At 47.8% G+C, this 16,907-nt stretch overlaps 1 long non-coding RNA gene and 1 pseudogene across 1 annotated transcript; both read right to left on the bottom strand.

Annotated features, from left to right (window-relative positions):
- Positions 1 to 16,907, bottom strand: part of LOC112530760 — an 851,315-nt pseudogene that overhangs the window by 613,683 nt on the left and 220,725 nt on the right.
- On the bottom strand, positions 15,406 to 15,822 carry LOC121108411. Its single transcript, XR_005842917.1, has 3 exons — positions 15,764 to 15,822; positions 15,561 to 15,663; positions 15,406 to 15,464 (listed from the first exon to the last, which is right to left on the bottom strand). It is a non-coding gene; the product is annotated as an uncharacterized LOC121108411 (long non-coding RNA).

Genomic DNA, 16,907 nt, shown 5'->3' with positions numbered 1-16,907 from the left:
CCGTTCTGCACATCACCACTTCTAAAGAGAAGACTGACAGTGAGGATGGAAAACAAACTGAAAGGAGAAAACTTCAATCTGAAGTGGAAGACCACCGGTGTCACTTTTAGAAACATGTATTTGACTGGACATTTAAGTCAGACAATACACAATCTCAGACGGTGATACCAGAATCTTATGTCTGTTTCTTGTCTGCCAGGTATCAGTACTAAGCTCCCTCTTGTCTTCTCTGCATCTGCCCATGACAAACCCTTACACAACAGCTTGCCCCAGGAGTGAATATGGCAAGTCCTCAACATTCCCAAATTCCCTGATTTCTCTACAGGAATGTGCAACATGGCAGCAGGAAGCCTATGCAGAGCTGTCACCATGGCCTTGTTAGCACACACAGCAGGGGAACTGGGACGTTAATGTGTTTTCCTGCATCTAAACCTCATCTTTAGTACGAATCCAATAACACTCATAGAGGAAACAGATCTAAGAGGGAACTGAATCACAGGCATTCAGATATTCAGCACTTAATCAGACATAACTCAGTACTTTAGACTTTATAAGGCTATACTAATATGTTTACACGCACATGCAGGGATTCTATTCCACAAAAGCAACATGTGCATTATATGCACATACTGAGGAAACAGACCTATCCACAGAGTGCCAATGACTGATCTCATGGAAGGTTAGCAGGAACAGATGATGAAATTAAAGTCTCTTGACTACCTATCAGAGGTGGGTGAGCATAAATAGCTCACTGACGAAAACAGCTAACCTTCCTATTAAAATACATTAGACTCTCAGGAATCAGATTTGACTGAAGATACATTTCCTCAAAGACGACAGTCTACTTTTAACTAAAATGCTTTTCACAGACAAGATCGGTGTTTTTTCTTTACCTCAACAGCTGACCAAAACCGTCTGCCTTGGAATTTTGAACATGGCGATGATTTGTCTTCCACAGTGCTGGTCAGAAAAAGAGGAAGAGGAAATAAGGATTTTGTTTGACCTGAAAGTAAGACAAACAGACAATTCATCTCTTAAACACCAATGAATTACAACTATGGGATTCTTTCAGCAGTGACAACCAGAATAAAGGTCTAAGGAAATAGCTGTTAACTGAAACTCCTTGCAATACCCAATGGAATTAGCAGTTGGAAACACTCGAGTATGTGTTTAATGGATTCTCAGCAGAACAGCACTGCTTGTAACCAGACAAACATGCTGCACCAGGCTTAGCAACACTCTCCTCCCAGCTGTGTCTTAACCCCACATCTACCAGACTCTTACCAGTTATCCTCTCTCTAATAGCGTCCAGCAGTAAGCATCAGCAATATCAACTATTTCAGGAAAGAAAGGAGGAGTCAGGAGTAGAAGGGGGAGCAGACCACCACAAATAACACAAGCCCTCAGATACTCCAAGTTAAGATCACAAAACCAGACTCTGGGCTAAGAACTTTCCATTTATGAAAGCTTTTAGTTACAGGAGCAAAAAGGCAGTAAGTTGACTGCGTAGTCACTCTTGTTGGAATGAGTTAATAAACATCAGTGTTTGGTAACTATTCCTACAATGAAACAGTAGAAGGCACATTTGTTCATGTGGAAAAGGAAAATGCTAATTCAGTTGAATGCAGGTGCCACTGTATATAACAGACACTAAGATCACGACTGCATTAAAACCTGTGAGCAAGTCTCAGCTTTAACCATCTTTCTTTCTTTTTTTTTTTTTTTTTTTTTTGATAAAATCCTCTTGGACAACGAGATTGATGTATTTTCCAGCTATGAGGTTGTATTAAAAAAACCACAACAAAACACCACAGCTACTATACAAACAGAACCTTATCTAAAGCTTCTTCCTGAAGTCAAGTGTGGCGACTGCATAAATGTTTGTTATTATTTCTTTCATACTAGGGTCCTAAACATCAACTTAGTTTCACCTACTTTATGCTGGATAAACTCCCATATTTGCATGAGAATAAAACCAGAACTGGGCTAAGTGTATGTTACAGTGAATATTTACAGTGAATGCATACACTGCATCAAGAACTTCCTTCCCCATTACCACAAGCAGCCTTTACCTGTTTTGCCTGACTGCATTCCCTTCTGGACAGGACTTGTTTTTCAAACACGTTATCGCAAAGCTGTGTAAGGTTCTCAGTCTGTGAAGTCGATAAAGGATCCCACACATTCTTGGCAAATGCTGAAAAATAGGAATTATTTCATTCATGATATCCAAGTGGCTATCTGCTCTAGTTTCAAGGAAGTAAACATTCAAAAAGCTAAACCTTTCATTTGCAGTAACCTTAACAAGTAATTGTAACTATCAACATAATTTTACATTACCACTTATTTAAGGTTTCATTACCTAGCTGCAGTGAACGTCCTCAAGACAACCTTAATATACCTGTAATTTTTGGCAGGATAGTTTTTTCAATCACTCTAGGCAAAACTTCTTCATCAGGATCATCATCTCTTTTTGATTCAGACGGCTTTTTGGCATCGCTGAATCCTTCTACAGCTCTGAACCAGGGCATCTCTTTCAGGTCTGTAGAATTCTGCTGAAAGATCATTCCCATTCGTGGTTCAGCTGTCAGGATTGAGAGAAAAAGCTCCATGCAAAAATGTATCTAATGATACCAAAAGATTCTCATTTAACAGTTTTACATGGATTCTAATCACGGAATGGACCAAAGCAGCAAGCTAAAACTGAATGTAAAGCTAGATTTCAGAGGGTAGGGTTGTCAAAATGTCAGCAAACAGCTCCACATTAATAAAGATGCAAGTGATTCATATGCAAGCAACCTGACAAGAGGAAAAGATGCCCTCCTTCTAGTTAACAACACTTATCTCAAGCTCTGGAATGCCTCTATAACCCACGGCAAAGCTCCTGTACAGAAGTCTTCCCTGCAAGCAGCATGCCCCCGTCCTGCACTCTGGCAAAGCCTTTTTCAGGAAAAAAAGAGATACAGAAGACTACAAAAAGACTTCTGCGGTTTTGAACAACTGCACAGATTTAAATACCCATTACTTTTCATATTTTGTATGTCTCTTAAAAGCTCAGACAGGAAAATGCTTCTTCTGTTATTCAGCAAATACGCATCGTGCCTCTCCCAGCTCCTCGTGACCTGCTCACTAAGGCACTTCAAATCTCAATTTGAAATACATTCCAACTTTGGACAAAAAACTGATTAAACTAAAGAAGCCTTCAAGTCTTACTTATTCTTCCTAAGGCATCGGTCAGAATTGTTTAAATGCATTAATTCTGTGCTGTAGAAAATAAACGATATCCCATTCAAAAGGAGTATTTCTTCACTCTCCCTTGAAAATCCTTCTCAATACGGGAGGAATTTTGCTCTCATATCCTGACCAACCTTTGCTCTTCTGGAATTCAGTCACCTCTGTCAGAGCCAGTTCTTCATCACTCGACATGCCTTCGTGGTGACCAGCTGTTTGTGAACGCTCTCTCAGCTGCCGCCTGCAAGTCCTGCATTCTGTAATGAACTCAGGTGAGTTATTCACCATGTACATACGTAAAAGAAAGCTCAGTGATATACTAAGAACACCCGGTGAGAGCAATAGCCTAAGGAAACACGGTGAGGAAGCAGAAGTAAGTATGCAACCCTAGAGACACAGACTGTAACAGTAAGGTACTTTGTGAGCTGCCAAAGGACATTAAAAGCATCTCTAACGACCTTCACTTCACCACATTCATACTAGGAACTCCCCCCACCTGAAACACCAAACATCTAACATGGTACTCCATACTATCCCTGCCAGAGGTAGTCTGTAAGAAACTACTGCGCTCTCAACAGTCCATCATCTCAGTTCTATGAAGCTTATGCAACAACTTGAATAGAAACTGTGACTGCATCCAGGAACAAGACAAAGAGGTGAATGCAGAACACTGATTCTGCTTCTGCTCTTCATTTGGAAACTAACCAAAGTAAATACAACCTCCTGATGAAAAATTCACAGTGTCCAGAGTGAGGCACAGTCAATATTATCAGTGAACTGTAGGACAGCTGTGGCTGCTCCCTCGTGCAGGGGGATTGCCAGGTCACAGCCTGAACCGGGAGGTGAGCACCTGAGTGAGCAGAAGGAGGGACCCCAGATCTCTCTCCCCTTCTTGGTGACACTTCCAGCTGTGCTTCCCAGAGTGCACACACACTCAGAGTCTGCATGCTTTGCACCCACCCCACCTGCACACCAGTTAGAACCAGAAAGGGCTACATCCCCGAGCTCACTCTTCTCAAGCTGCTGCCAGTTATCAGTCAATCCTTCCTTGTCCTCCTGTTCTACAGTGCCTGCGTCCCAAACAACCTAATATCTACTGGAAAACTGACTCAGTTTCTCTTTTCAAGTACTGATAGACAGCCACTGAGATCAGTAATTCAAAACTGACCGAGCATTTGGTCATGCTATATTCACTATTCTTCCACGGAGAAGTGATACTACGCGTCCTACTTGGGTAAGGATTTCAACTAGGACATCTAGTACAGTATGCCCACTGACAGCAGGGAGGGAGAAAACATTACACATGAAAATAAAACATAATCCAAGAATTAACTGTGTGTTTCTACTTAATGAGATTTCAGTAAGAAAGTAACTGGTAACTTCATACTAACTTGTCAGGTGCTGCATAGAAGTAGATTCCGTTTCCAGCTCATCTTGCCTTCGCTTCAGTACCGACACGGCTCGCTGCTGGAGAAGTGCACGTACAGCAGATTCGAGCTCAGTTACGTATTTCAGCTGAAATATGGTAAACAGCAATCAGGTTTGAATAAAACAAATGAAAGAACAGTTTTCACAGGCTTTCAAGCATGAGGGTGAGATGAGAACAAGAGCATTAAAGTCTGAAAAGCAAGAGTCTGCTCACTGCAGGTTTTTCCAGGCTGTTTAAGACTGAAAGCCACAAACTGAATGCCAATTGCCTATTACAGGACTACCCAAGACCCTACCAAAAAGCGTTCAGCGGGACACTATTGGTACAATCAGTTTGCTTCAATCTGCCTTTGAACACCTCGCCATCACAGGAAACATCTCAACGAAACCTCGTACAGTTATGTACAGGTACATAAAAAAACACCTCAGGCTGCAGCACAACTGACAGTAGTTGGATTTGACAGTGCATTCTCTGCAGGGTACCTTCATCGAGACCAAACTCTGTGCAGCATCTTCCAACCTTCAATCTTTTATTTTTATTTTCTACTTTTAATAGTTAAGGTTTGCAGTTAAGGAAAGCAACACAGCAGATAACATTGACAAATCCTCACACAACCCAGCTAAATACCAACTCAAATCTAATGTAAGATCCTTATTACTAGTCACATGTTGCAAAGAAAATACATTTTGAGATCCCAAAACTGCACGCAAGTCCCACCTCTCATACAGCTTTGGGACACCCTGGTTACTACACCTGAAGAAAACTTCTTCCAATAACATTCTGTTTTTCTCCATCACAACCCAGGTGAGCCCACAGCTCAAGCCAGCGTACATATCCTACCTTAATCATTTTAGGTTACTGTGAGGGGTGGTCTGTTCCTCCTTTGTTTCCTGTGACACTCAAGTTTCTGATAGAATTGACTCATAACTGGTCATCTCTCATCATCAATTCCAAATAAGAAATCTCATTTTTGCCTTGAGAGAATGCAGGTTCATCATCTTAAAGAAATGGGTGGCAGCGAAGGGAAGGAAAACACGCGTACTTTTTCATTGAAACAGTTTACTAAGTTCTCTAGGTATGTTTTCATGCCCCTGTAGAACCTGTAATTGATAGCAGCATCTGAAGGCTTCTCTCATTCCTGGGCAGTTATCTTTGAACTGTCAATGCTCTCCACGTGTTTTTCCTACTCCCTCTGGTGGGCACGGGGCACATCCTGCAATGATGCCATCCTAAAAAAGAACACACTCAGACAATTAAAACCACGACAAGTCAACAGTTAACACATTCCTGAACATCTTCCGCTTAAAACAAAGCACAAAATCCTTGCTAATAGCAGCACCTGCACTGGAGCAAAGAAGAACTGCAAGACTTACCCATACCAACATTTACAGAAGCACTGTGTGTGGACAAGATTCATGCTTTGGAAAACATCAAATGTCACTGACGTAGTGGTAGTTCTGAAAGTACCCCCACTGACATTTTACCCGTATTCCTCTACACAGCACGCTCCTAAAGAGCACAATATGGCAAGTGTAGCGACGTTACACTGCATAGATTCTACCCAAGTTGATGTGGGTAGGAATACAGCACACATCAGTGCATCCCACTTAATTTATACCAACTTAATATCACCAAGCTATTACTACCAGACATGTTCTCCCTCCCCTTCTTGTTACTTTCCAAATAGGTCTCCCACTCTCGATAGTCTTTCACATTTGATTGTACTTGAACTCCCCGCATCATTTCATCCATTTCTTTCAGGTGATCAAGGCCAAAAAAAAAAAAAAAGCATACAGTTCCACAGAAATATTTAGTCCACTTCAGTGGAAATTCTTTGAACACAAGCAGGCCAGCAGCAGTCTGTACAAAAGAGTATACATACACAGAGGTTCACACAAGTGAACGGCAGATGTTTGTGTTTCAGCTGCACGATGTCTGAACTGATCAGTACAGCTGCTTCTGGCTGCGTGAGCACTGAGAGGTGATGGGGATGGCTATCTCGGTAGCTGCAGATGCCTGACCCCACCTGTCCTTCACATCTAGTGAAAACAGATGAGGGACATCCTGGTTTAGAAGGAGTAGATCGCTGAGCCGGCGGTCCGAGAACCGGCAGCTCGCCCGCACGCGTAGCACTTAGGAGCAACAGTTGCTGGTTTGGAGTCGTCGGGCGCATACTCGCTACGAGCTGGAGGACTAATCACAATAGAGAGCGGCGGATGAGCTGCACAGAGCGGTTACGAAGCCACTTCCGCATTCCTACGCGCACGCGTTGTGCCGCCTGCAGGACTGAGCAGCGGACAGCGGCAGTTCCGCGCATTGGCCACGAGGTGGCGGCAGAGACCGCGGAAAGAACTTGGACGGGATCGATGCGGCCCGCGGCGCAATCGCTGGCGGTCAGTGCTCTGTCGCGATGACGGGGGAAGAACACGGAATGAGAAGTGGGGGGCGGTGGGGGTGAAGACGAAGAAAACAGAGGGAAACTCCTCCAAACTCAGGAAAGCCGTGCTAAGAGCTTTACAAAAAGAAAATAATAATAATAATAATAATAAAAAAAATTTTAATTACTTTTTGCCAGCATCTGTTGCACAGTTTTTAAATATTCACATACCAAAATGTAACTGCCCAGTACATTTAACGACAACAAAATTAAAGCACGTTGGCAGAAAGCAGAGCGCCATATTGGTGTTGGTCACAGCTACCTCTGGAAGACAGCCCGAGAGCTGTGCAGGTCCATCAGGCTCAGCTGCAGCTTTCATCTGCCCTTCTCTGGCCCTCCTGCAGCTGGAGAGAGAGCACAGGAGGGCACGTGGGATGCAGACCCTCCCCAGTCAGCCGCAGCAGTCGCTCCTGCCAGCACTCCCTTTCCCCCACGTCTTTCCCATTGGACAGTCTGGAGCCCTGTGTGGCAGAGGAGGAGAGAGCTGCAGGCAGAAGGAAAACGGGCTGCTGGGATTCCTCCATCCCACTGCCAGGTGTCTTCTCTGGCATTTTGGGGGTGGGAAGGGAGTTGTGGGAGCACCCGTGGGGCTCCGGGCAGGAGGGAAGGAAGCAAAGATGCAGCTGCAGGCAGCGGGCTCTGGGCTGGAGCAGTGCAGCCAGGCACAAACAGTGACAACGTACACACACAGATAAACACCCAGTACAGAATCTGGCACTCTACGGTCCTCCCAGAGCTTGTTACTGCTTTTTAGGCTGCTCTACAGGTATTCTGTCCTATCCCCTTCATTCCCCTGTGTCTTGCCCCCTTCCTTCACCCCGTGCCTTCCCCATTCCTTTTCCAGGCTTTCCCTTTCCTTTCCCCGCTTCCTTCCCCACGCCTTCCCCCTGCAACAGCCCCATGTTCTGCTGCTGTTCTCAGCTGACAATCCTTACACCACACTGTTCAAACACATCAGGATCAGACTGCATACTGGCACTGATTTTAAAACAACAACAACAAATACATACAGTATTATGTGTGGATAACAAACTCCTACCTGCTTGAAGACCAATAGCAGCTCCTCATCCTGCAGTAACTCCTGCACACAGCCAGGTCTCCCGTGCAGGGATTTGGCATCTGCAGTGGCTTCGCAACACTGGATTTGAGTCTTTGACTTCCACCTCAATCTGCTCGACAGCTCCCCCCCTCAATCTGCTCTTGTGCTCCAGAGAGAGATCCAAGGCATGAAGAGGTGCAGTGCAACACAACTGGATAACGCTCTTGAAGAATGGCAACACCTGAGCAACACAGAGGAAGGTAGAAGGAATAAAAGGGCAAAGCAAGGCAAAACCTCGGGGAAAGAAAGGGAAAGGTGAGAGGAAAATGTCACACAGCCTGCAAGGTGCCCTAAAGAGCCATAACAAAGTCTGGCAGCACTGGCACGCTGTGCAATGGGAAAGATTAGTATATGTACATGGTCCTTACCTGTTCAGGCAGCCACTCACCTAAGCTGGGTTCTGGGGAATTAGGGGACATGCAGCTTTCCAATCCTGAGCAGCATATGGACAAGCAAGGAGAAGGAAATAAAGGATGGCAGATCACCATCAAAACAGACAGTGCATGTCCATGCAGACTTCCAAATCCACAGCTTCCTGGGTTGTTTCTGCTTTTGTAGCATTTGCGTGCTGCAGATGAGGAAAACGCTCTGCTGTTTGAGTCTTCTTCTGCAAGAGCCACCTACAGGTAAATTGCAGCTAACCTGCAGACCGAGCACTACTGCCTGGCGTTGGTCAGGGGGAGCTCCTCCTGCCGCTGCTGGATGCTGATGCTGACAGGGCTGGAGATGCTCTGCAGGGCCAGCTCGTAGCTGGGAGCCAGGAATGGACACGGCGGGAGAGAGGAGAGAGCTGGCGGGGAGCAGCCGAGGCATCCCTCACTCAAAAGCTTTGAAGCTGCACGCTGCTTCTTGGCACTTTGTCCCCCGAGAACTCCAGAGCACTTCCAGCTCTTCCCTGGCAATTCACGGCTTGCACAGTGCCAAACGCAACCAAGAAAAAAAGGCAAGAAAGAAGCAAAGGCCATGGCTATGCACAGAAGCGGCCAGGAAGGGTTCAGCTCCACAATGAAGCCTGCACAAGTCAACTCAACAGATTCCAAGGAATTCATTGACATCTGACACAATTTGCAACGCCAGAAGCACTGCCACGCAAACAGCACCGTATTGGGAAAGCAGCACGTCCAAATCAGCCCCCTTGCCCTGCTCTACCCGCTCAGCCCAACACAGAAATCAAACACACAAACTCTCTTGCTTTGGCTCACGGCAGCCATCAAGCTCATGCTTTAGTGACACAGAGAACTCACACTCCACCTACTCCGTGTCTCGCTAACCACAAGCTCGGCTGGGAGCTGTCGCTCAGCCTGACACCACAAGCAGAAAAGAAGCGCACATAAGCAGATGCTCTTATCCACACGTGCAAATCTGGGGGCGAGGAATAAAAGGCTCACTGGGCCATGGGCAAAGCAGGGAGCAGATGATAGGCAGGAAACAGGAAGGAGTTCAAGACCAGCTCTCCTACACCAAAGACAGGGAGAGCTGAGTCAGCACCACGGGAGGACTTACGGACACAGCTTGAGAGCTTACAGAGACCTGAGGTTGCCAAAGGAGGCCGCCAGGGTAACTCTCACCATTCTTTTGCAGGGCTCTCACGGATGCTTGCGATGCTGACTTCCACTGCCTATGGCATCTGTAGAAAGCCCAGGTGACAAATGCTCAGTCTGTCTGGGTAATGCTTCTACGCTTCCCCGGTTAGGACTGAAACAAAAGGAAAAAAGAAAAGCATGCAGCCCGATGAAATTTGCCTCTCTACTGCATCTGTCAGAGTGACATCTGCACCCGACTGAAGATTCATCCAAGTCTGTGTTCCACACAGCTCCATCCCAGTGCCAAAGAGAAACACAGACAGTGATGTTTAGAAGATTCTTTGTGCAGATACAAGTGCAGGGTGCATGTGCATTCTCTACAGCAAGAAATAGCAATTTCTCAAGCAGTATGACTGTACTGCTGGCCTGCTGGGCATTGTTAGCAACAGTTCCCAGAACATCTTACACCACAAAATGCAGCACGCTCCTTTTTTTCAAGGGCCCCTCGTTTCTCTCATCAGCATCAGATTCACTCCACTTCACATACACCCATCAGAACAGCTCTTCCGTTCTGCTGAGGTAGGAACCCACTGCTGGGATGTCCCCCACTCCCGTTCCCCGCTTTGTCCAGCACCGGCGGGGAAAGGAAGAGACACTGCCATCACCTACCCAGACTTCTTGCAGGGCCTTCCAGACCCTCTCACATCACAGGGAGAAGCGGCACAGCTCTCGTGGCACAAAGCTCAGAGAAGGCTGCAGAAATCAAGGTTGCCACCAAGGTGCTGCTTTCAAACAACGTGACTTAGCGGGCACGAGACGGGAAAGACAAGGTTCCGGTTCAGAAGCCTCCAATCCCCGTGGATCTGGCTGTCTGCAAAGACCACAGCTGCCTGCTTTCCAGCAGGGGGACGCTTCACCCAGCAAAGCACTCACCCAGCAGATGCCTCTCCTACAATCATAGCATCAGCAACGTTGGAAAAGACCTCCATGATCATCCAGTCCAAACATCCCACCTACACCACCATTTCCTTCCCACTAAGCCACGTCCCTCACTACAACATCCAGTGTCCCTTGAACACCCTGCAGGGACAGGAACTCTATCACCTCCCCAGGCAGCCCGCTCCAGCGGCTGACCACCCACTGGGAGAAGTTGTACTTCCCATCCAACCTCAATCTCCCCTCATGCAACCTGAGGCCCATTCCTTCTAATCCTAGCACTAGTTCCACGGGAGAAGAGGACCACCCCCACCTCAACACAACCTCTCGTCACGTAACTGGACAGAGGGAGAAGGTCTTCCCTGTGCCTCCTCTTCTCCACACTAAGGAATCCCACTTCCCCCAGCCGCTCCCCATCACACTTGTGCTCTACACCCCTCACAGCTTCATTGCGCTTCTCTGGACACACTGCAGGCTTTCAGGGTCCCCCTTGTAGTGAGGGGCCCAGAACTGAACACACTACTCAAGGAGAGGACTCACCAGTGCTGAGTGCAGTACAGTGGCGATGATCACTTCCCTGCTCCTGCTGCCTCCGGCCCTTTGCAGTGCACTTCCACTCTAAACCGTTCCTTCTGCGCTACCGCTCGGATCCTCCCTTAGGGCTGGAGCTCAAGAGGTCAACACAACACAAAGAACACAACGTGCAACTGGAAGGCATGTCTCAAAGCCTGAAGAGTGAGAACGGGACCCTGCAGTTAGAGACTCTGAGAAGGGCCTCACAGGATGCCTGGGGAAGGGGACCTGCAAGTCAGACGCAAGGGAAGAGCAACAGCTCTCCCTCCTTTTTCTGGAAACAGCGAGATAGGACTGGGAGTTCTAGGTTGTGTAATTGTTATCACCATCTGCTGAGTGTTCCGTACCGTGGATCTAATCATTTCAGGTCCAGATGACTTTCTGAGGTCGGAAGAGCCCGTGGAGGGGGAGGCTTCCAGTCCTGTTGGACCAAAAGAACTGTGCCAACTGCAGGGAAATGAGACAGCGGTGCACAAATCCAACCGTCTCTCATTGCAAAAGCTGAAGAATGGCAACCTGGGAAGTTATTCCTAGCAAATCCACCGGTGAAATTGCAGCTAGGAGAGCAGGAGAAAGAGGTTTCGTTTCCGGTGGGCACGGGTGCCTCTTACCACCCGGAGATGATTTTGCAACACAAGTCGGAGCTACTGCCCAACAAGAAAAGGCTTCCCTTTTGGGACCAGTTGAAGAGAGGCTGAGAAAATAAGGAGGAATACATACATGCCTGTAGATGCCAGGTTCTCCAAAACCGTTCCTCTGGCAAGACTGATCAGAACAAATGGATGCACAGAGTCAATTCAATAACACTGGAGCTGAGGGTCAAACAAGATGAACTGACGGAAACCGGTAAGACTGGCTTACATACAAACTGGGATAACAGTGGTGTACCCCCAGAAGTTACAGAAATCTTTACTAAGGTAAGCGTGGCTACCATCCATTGTCAAGGACATCAGAAAGGGAACACTGTACCGGAAACTGGAGAGAAGATGGTGGATCAGGGGGCAGAGCAGGTCGTTGAAGAGGGCTTTAATTCCAGACCGTAAACAGAGGTTACAAAGCACGATCCTAGTACCAGCAAAGGGCTACAAGTGGGCCTATTGGGAAAGATAACCTTCCAGGGCAACAGTGACAAAGTGACTTCCTGAAACCCCCAAGAAAAGGGCGGGATCGCTGGATGTTGGCACTAACTGATACCTTTTGGGGATGGCCAGAGGTATTTCCCTGGAGGACTCCTAAGGCTCAGGAAGCAACGAAAATGCTGTTACATGCTGTTAATTCCAAGGTTCGGGGTTCCTGTAGCAATTCTCAGCAGATCGAGGCCCACATTTTTGCCAAGGTGGTCCAACAAAGAAGCACAGTGACTGGGAACTGATTGACTGAAGCACTGATGCTCCAGTGCACCATGTATTGCCAGGCGACCATGTTTATGTTCAATCTCCCTCAGATGTACCTCTGGAACCAAAGTGGGAAGGACCCTACCAACTTCTCCTGACCACCCACACCACGGCCAAGGTAGAGGGGCTTACACCGTGGATACATCATACCTGCCTGAAGAAAGCACCAGGACCACAGTGGACAGCACAAGAGAGAGGACCGCTGAAAATCAGGATCCGAAAGCACGGATAAGAGTTTGAGAATGGTCAGTATGACTGGCGTAGTAGTCACAGCTTGGCAAGAGAAGAGCTACTTCCGAAGAACTGAGAAAATGGGCCAGGCTCTCAACAAATCTTGTTGGATATGCAATGCCCTCCTTAGAGGGGAGGGAAAAGTGCCCGTTTATGGGATTTTGGCACTACATTGGACCCTTCCAGGTTGGCTAGAGCACGGAAAGTGTAAGTTTGGGATAGAAGACAAGCCACAAAAGGGACCTACATTGCATTGACTAGTTACTAACTCTACTAGGTCTATCTCTGCAGACAGAAAAACTGACGGTAAAGGTGGGGTGGGGGTTGGCTGATAGAACTTGACAGGCATAGGGTGTAGTTGGGGGTGGAACCAAAGTGTGGGGTGTGATCCTAGAATCGATAACGAGTCACACTGGCTCTCAGAGAAGAACATACTCGGAATTGTAGGGATGGGAGCATCGTTCGCTCTTCAGGAAAAGATGGCCAGGCCATGTCAGTTACCTCATGGATACCACATGGTGATTACGTGGGGACGCTCAGGCACGGAATGCAGTAACTTTAAATTGGACAGGGACTTGCACTACAGGATACTTAACAGCCCAGACCATGGTGCATGAGGAGATCCCTCAGGGACTCCTGAGGACCCCTGGCATTCAAATGAAGCGTACATACAACCCCCTAGCTATATAGAACAAGGGATACCACTGCTTTCCGAGAGCCCTTATCCCGGCTCTAGGAGTTGCCCAGCTAGAAAAAGCTAGAGTCAATATCTCTGCAACTCTGGAAATCATAGAGAATGCCACAACAGATGCATTATGAGCAATCCAAGAAGAAGTATCCCCTTTATCCAAAGCAGTGCTCCAGAATAGGATGGCACTAGACCGATTAACAGCCAAGGAAGGAGGGGTTTGCACAATAATAAATCAGAGTCGCTGTGCTTACAGCAAGAAGGATTTAAGAATCGAGAGAGATTGATGGAAAGTTTGGGAACAGATGCAAAGTCCTGCATAGGACAAGTCAGGATGACCCCAGCTGGGAAGGAGATTTAGGGAACTTGCTTACTAGCTGGCTACTGAATCTAGGATGGTTAAAGCAGCTCTTCCTAGTTTGCATCCTCTTGGTGCTGTTGGGAGGTTTTACCTGTGTCATGATGAGATGCTCTGCCTGCCTGTGCCAGAGTGCTAGAAAGAAAAAGGAGATATGGAAGAGATATGCGTTGAGGCCAAAGGTGGGAAGTGGGGCCTATTTTGGGACACGCAGAACAGAATAAAAATGATCTAGCAGGTAGAAGCCCTGCTAGACTATAGAAAAGGGGGGAACTGAAGAGTGAGAACAGGAGCCTGCAGTTAGAGAGAGAAGGGCCTCACAGCAAGAAAAGGGAAAGTAGCTGCACAAAGTAGAAATAAGAGGCAAACAGAGAGAGTTTAGGTAGAGAGTGCTAGAAAACAAGGGATTCCAAGCACTTTCACAGACACTAGGTCAGGAATAACAGGGAGGATGAAGGCCATCGAGATAAGGAATGGAGTGCAGCTCGAAAACATGTGGCAGGGAGCTGATTAGATGTCTACAGGGCAAGCTGAAACCGGTTTGTGGTATGCCCCCCCCTTCGGGGTCACAAGTGTGCAGTGAGGAAGACTACGAGCCTTCGCAAGGAAGATTACAAGCCTTCATCGTCACGACCTTCTACGCATGCAGAAGGAGGGGAGGGACTGCATGCCTAATGGGCTCTCAAGAATGGAATGAGTATGTCTCCGAATTCCTGTCAACTACTCATTAGCTATTAGTTTGACCTACCTACATCTATAGCACCATTTCTCCTGACAGTGTGCAAGTTAGGTGGAGCGATCCCCCTTGCACCAGGGAGTACGCGCGTCACCAAGAAACACATGCCTGTTCTAAATCCTTACCGGCTATATGGTCTGATTGCCGCACGTCAAGCCCAGAAGAGACACCTCTCTCACCTTGGGCACAGCTCACCAACCAAGAGCCAGGCCTTGCCAACTTGGTTGATCTGAGAAGACGGGAGGGGGCCGCACATCACACCAGAAGTATCCATTTCACTCGCAGCTCCATGGAGAGAACAACACCAACTAACAGGCCTGAATGAATTCGCTCACAAGATGAACAATGAGATTGTTCTTCATTAAAAAGCACACAGAGATTCCTAAACCAAAAAGAGAAGGGCAGCACTTCAGATCGGCCAAACAGGATTCCTGTTCCTACACCTCATCCTCTTACCCCCGCTTGCCTCGCCTCATCCCCTTCCCCTACTCCTCCGTGATGCCCACTGGCTTCAAGTCAGGTCGCAAACACATACGGACTCCTTCCACACGACTCCAGCACAAAGGATGTCACACTTGTTCCATACACTCAAACGAACCAAGCAGTGCTATCACACTCACTTAACACACGCAGAAGCAGCCAAACCCTGAGCACGTACATCCCCTCCTGCACTACTGGAGCCCGCAGCTCACCTTCACGCCTCCGGGGATTTCTGCTCTTTTACACTGACGCAGCCTCGCTACAGCTCCATGGCTGTCACACAAGGCCTGCAGGACCTCTTGCTCCGCAAACCCCGTCTGCAGGCATTGCTTCATGAGGTTCACCACCTGCCCTGCTGAGCAAAAACAAGCACTGAGAACAAGAGCCAAGCGCACTGGATTCCACCTGGCCTGCTCCCCCACAAGCCTCACTCCTGCCACACACATACCCTGCTCTGCAGACTCAGCCCCAAAGCCTGGCTGGCACATCAGCACGTGCATCTTTCTTCAAACGCCCCAGCCCAGCAGCAAGGGAACAAAGCGTTGCGACAGCTGAAACAAAAATGCTCGGGGACATTCCTGCTAGCACTGAACGTGAACAGATCTACCACTGAGCAACAGGACGTGGGACAAACAGCAGGAAACAACCAACCTGCACAACTAACTCGTTTCCGCTTGGTCCAGATGTCTGTATGCTCCCTCCCACGGCCCAGGCCAAGCTTGCTGAGCTGCTCCTCCTTTGTGCAGGACGACAACGGTGCCCATGGCATGTGGTGGCTATGAACAGCATGCCTTTTACTTGCTTTTCCTCTCTCCGTCTTCCATCACCAAACAGCACCTCCAATCTCTCCCGGCTAAAAAATCACTTGGGGAAAAAAAGAACTGGCAACCTTACTTTTAAAATTACAACTTGATGCTTTAAAGCAGAAGCTCACCTAGCAAGGACACCTACCTTAGACAAGCTCAACCTACACGGAAAAGTTATTCCTCTGCATCTGCACACACGGCACACATTTTCAGCTGCAGTAGTCAGCCCAGTTCTCAGCACAGCTTTACCATCCACAGAAAGCCAGTTCAGGGCCGCCATCTTTTTCTCTCTTCTGAAACACTCTACTGCTGCAAGAAGCAACGGTTAGAATCACACAATCACAGAACTGTAGGGGCTGGAAGGGACCTCTAGAGATCACTGAGTCCAACCCCTCCCCTCGCAAGACAGGCTCCATACAGCAGGCTGTACTGTAGGCATCCAGCTGGGTTTGGAGTATCTCCAGAGAAGGACAACCCACAACCTCCCTGGGCAGCCTGACTATATACCCCCCCGCCCATAACCTCCCCACAGCCACCTATAGCCCCAAATCCTCCGATGGCTCACCACAGCCCCAGATCCCCCCTAGTGTCCCCCTCAGCTCCTTATAGACCCATACGCCTTAACAGTCCCTGCACAGCCCCCGTCACACCCATATCCCCCTATAGAATCATAGAATCATAGAATCGCTAAGGTTGGAAAAGACCCACAGGATCATCCAGTCCAACCATCCGCCCTTCATCAATGGTTCTCGCTAAACCATGTCCCTCAACACAACATCCAAACGCTCTTTAAACACTTCCAGGCTCGGTGACTCCACTACCTCTCTAGGCAGCCCATTCCAGTGCCTGACCACCCTTTCAGACAAGTAGTATTTCCTAACGTCCAGCCTGAACCTTCCCTGACGCAGCTTGAAGCCATTCCCTCTCGTTCTATCACTAGTCACCCGGGAGAAGAGGCTGGCCCCCAGCTCACCACAACCTCCCTTCAG

This window comes from Gallus gallus, chromosome Z (assembly GCF_016699485.2).
Source record: "Gallus gallus isolate bGalGal1 chromosome Z, bGalGal1.mat.broiler.GRCg7b, whole genome shotgun sequence".
Lineage (NCBI taxonomy): Eukaryota > Metazoa > Chordata > Aves > Galliformes > Phasianidae > Gallus > Gallus gallus.
This window is presented reverse-complemented; position numbering and strand designations above follow the sequence as displayed.